This window comes from Lolium perenne, chromosome 4 (assembly GCF_019359855.2).
Source record: "Lolium perenne isolate Kyuss_39 chromosome 4, Kyuss_2.0, whole genome shotgun sequence".
Taxonomy (NCBI): Eukaryota; Viridiplantae; Streptophyta; class Magnoliopsida; order Poales; family Poaceae; genus Lolium; species Lolium perenne.
In genome coordinates, this window is record NC_067247.2 from 193,422,164 (window position 1) to 193,425,989 (window position 3,826).

General features: G+C 47.3%; 2 non-coding genes across 2 annotated transcripts; both read left to right on the forward strand.

Annotated features, from left to right (window-relative positions):
- The first annotated feature begins 309 nt into the window (after positions 1 to 309).
- On the forward strand, positions 310 to 381 carry TRNAH-AUG (transfer RNA histidin (anticodon AUG)). Its single transcript has one exon. It is a non-coding gene; the product is annotated as a tRNA-His (tRNA).
- A 304-nt stretch (positions 382 to 685) lies between these two features.
- Positions 686 to 757, forward strand: TRNAP-AGG (transfer RNA proline (anticodon AGG)). Its single transcript has one exon. It is a non-coding gene; the product is annotated as a tRNA-Pro (tRNA).
- The last annotated feature ends 3,069 nt before the right edge of the window (positions 758 to 3,826 follow it).

Consider the following 3,826-nt stretch of genomic DNA (forward strand, 5'->3'; position numbering starts at 1 on the left):
CAGTCTTCCTACCAAATTTGTCTACACAGTTCACCATATCAAATTACCCCATGGATGTTCTCTACTGAATTTTACAGAGCACAGAAGTAAATAGAACGACCAGCAGTAAGCCAGTTACGAAATAAAATGGTCTGCTGGCAGTCCTTCTGAACTTATGATACAGGAGAACAATGATAAAGTCAATAGATGGAGCATTCAGCATGCTCTAACCTGAAAACAGGTGAAAGAAAGAAGATAATGTAAATTTGGCATCTAGTGTGCTTGTCTGAAACTCTCCACTGAAAGATGTGGCAATGAGCTAGCAGAGTTGGGGATTTAGTCTAGTGGTAAGATATTCGCTTATGGAGCAAAAGGTCGCGAGTTCAATTCTCGGAATCCCCATGCTGAAAATCCTTTTGCAGTGCATGGCAATGCTATATTGAGCTTTGGGTGGTCTGAGGATGAGGTTTTGGACCACAGGTCTGATGAGGTTCAGAGCCTGTGTTACTATTGTGCATGGCTGGCACAACAAGGGATGTTCCCCTTTTGTCTTGTGTGGCTAACTTGAGAAGTTAGGGGTTGTCCTGCATGATGCTGCAAGCTAGCACAGCTGCAGCGCTGGACCAGTGATGAGCACCCCGGATTATGTGCATTTCTCTGAAATATGATAATATTTGTAAAGGGAAATAGGATTTATTACAACAAAGGGCATTTGGTCTAGTGGTATGATTCTCGCTTAGGGTGCGAGAGGTCCCGAGTTCAATTCTCGGAATGCCCCATTTTTTAACTTTATTTGAATTGATGAAAATTCAACTTTCTGAGAGCAAGATGGCCCCTTGTTTCCCCATTTTTTGACTTTATTTTTCTTGTGAGAGCAGTTTCCGAGCAAGATGGCTCCTTGTTTTTTTCTGTATTTTTTGACCCGTGCGCGTGAGGGCGTGAGTCTCTTTTACTAGCTACTCGGTTACAACACCTGGCTACTATATTAAGAAGAAGCGTCTAAAAAAACATAAACATTATGGGTTATCTTATAATATGATAAATCTATCTGACGGCTTACAAGAGGTATATATAGACGGTGCATCGATCCGTACCCGGCGACGCTTCGGCTCAAATCTACCCGACAACAGATCTCCTTCAACTTTATTTGAATTGATGAAAAATTAAACTTTCTGAGAGCACTTTCCGAGCAAGATGGCCCCTTGTTTCCCCATTTTTCGACTTTATTTTTCTTGTGAGAGCAGTTTCAGAGCAAGATGGCCCCTTGTTTTTTCTGTATTTTTTGACCCGTGCGCGTGAGGGCATGAGTCTCTTTTACTAGCTACTGGGTTACAACACCTGGTTACTATATTAAGAAGAAGCGTCCAAAAAACATAAACATTATGGGTTATCTTATAATATGATAAATCTATCTGACGGCTTACAAGAGGTATATATAAATGGTGCATCGATCCGTACCCGACGACGCTTCGGCTCAAATCTACCCGACAACAGATCTCCTTCCGCTTGTTAGAAGTTAGCCTCTTTTTAATATGAATTCAAATCACAAAATAACAGTCAAGGAAATCCGTGTGGCGGAGGCCATCGGCGTCGCGATGCGGTTCGTTGTAGTGCCGTGGCCGGAGATGAACCGTCACTTCGGCCGGCTCCTCTCCCGGCTGGTCACGGGGCGGATGTCACCTTTGCATTACCGGTGAGATGTTCGACCTGCACCGCTACGTGCTTGCCGCGCGGTCGTCCGTGTTCATGGCGGAGCTTTTTGGTTCCATGAAGGAGAAGACCACGACGTGATGTATAGCCATTCTGGCATGGAGGCCAGAGTTTTCAAAGTCATGCTGCACTTTATGAAGGTGAAACATGTGAGATGGCTCAGCATTTGCTTGTAGCCGCGGACAGATATAACCTCGAGAGGCTCAAGATGTCTGCGAGGAGAAGCTGTGCAGATATATCGACACGAGCACGGTGGGCACTAGGCGCGTTTGTTTGCTTGGAGGCTCCTTGGCTCGTATGGGGGCGTAAAAAAAATCCCGTTTGGTTGCTTGACCTCATCCACGTTGTTGTACGATTCTTAAAGCAGTCTCGAGCCAGATCCTGAAGAAACGTCTGGATCGGTCGTTTCTAGGGAGCCACACTCGTCTCCATAAAAGTCGCGGCAACGCCGTGTTCCCGTAGAGCCACCGCGGGCGATGGCGAGAGCTGCAGCAGGATGAATTCGGGCAGCGCTCCAAATTTTGCCACCGTATATAGGAGCGATTCTCTCACCGCCAAATCCAAATCCCACATTTCCTCCTATTTCCTCTCATTTCGAGCTCATCCATCCTTCCCGATCTAGCGACATGGCCGGCTCTTCCTCACTCGCACGGCCGACGAGGCTGGCGGCGGCGACGTTGGCTGTGGCGGCGGGCGGCTAGCTACTGTCCGCGGATTGTCGTCTTCTTCCTCTGTGTCGATCACTCCAGTTGTTGTAAGCATCTGCAAACCATAGCCTTAGATCTAGGTCTTTTGGGTACACATGGGGTCTGAAAGAATCCATTGTAGGCCTTTCCTTCATTGCCTGTCAAGGTTGTCGAGGTTGCATCTGAATCTTCCACGGGGACGGTTATCGCCGTTGCATCTGACTCTTCCAAGGAGACGGTTGTGTTTCATGCATCTTCGCCAGGGTCCCCTGCTTTCCCGACCTCGGTTCTACATGTGGCTCCTTGTAAGACCGCTCTTTCTTTTTTCGTAGTTTATTGATGTGGAGGATGTGGATGTGGTACTAGTAGTGCATTGATGTGGTAGTGCTTAAGGATGTGGATGTGATAGTGCTTAAGGATGTGGATGTGGTAATGGTAGTTCATTGATGTGCTACCGCTTTGGTACGTTCTTCGGGTGTTTATCATGTAGGCGATTATATCATTGGGATTCCCTGATCTTTCTGCTCCTACTGTCAATGCTCATCATTGTCCGTTTTCAAGCAAACCTTCCATGGTTTGGAGACCTGAGATTTTAGAGTTTGTGCTCAACCAGTTGGTTCAACTCGTCCTTAGCGGCGTCTGTTTCAACCTGGGATTCAAAGAGGAGCAGATAGAGAAGGTATCTGCTGATGTTTTTGCATTCGCTGGCATACATGTGAGCACTCTTCAAATTTAGAATCACATCAGAAGGTGGAGGACCAATTGGAGCGTCGTACTCAAGATGACTCTCGACTGGAACGAAGATGGTTGCTGCTTCTATGCTGCTGATGACGAGACGACGCATGAGTACATTCAGGTAGTAAACTTCATTAAGTTCCTTCATAGATCTGAAAGTATGTCACTGTCATCTGCAGTAACAGTTGTTCCTTTTGGATTGCAGCGCTACCCGAGGCATCGTCAATACGTCGGGACCCTGATCACTAACTATGCTTAGATGAAGATGATTTTCACGCCCCAGTTTGTCTGCAGGGCGCAGCTGTTCCAACCTAACTTGCTGGTCAGGGCAATCGACTACGTTGTAGACAACAAAGAAGAGTATGCCGAGTACCGTAAACTGCAGCCATCAGAGAGGAGGAGCTGACTTACTTAGGACCTAGCTACTCAATCAATTTCCTGCTTAGGGCATCTCCAATGGGGCGACACAAACGGACGCTGAGCGACCGTTTCCGTCTGCATGGCCAAAAAAATGCGCATGCACCCTGTTCCTGCGGGGCGACACGTATTGACCGGGGCGTTCGCGGAGACGTGAAACGTGGCCCGAATATGCGGCACGTTTGCGTCTATGCGGACGTTGCACGGTCACGTCAAGCGACCTCGTTGGTTGCATCCGGGACCATTAGGCAGCGACTAGGTAAGCAAAATATTTCATCATTACTATTGATTGGCCAAAA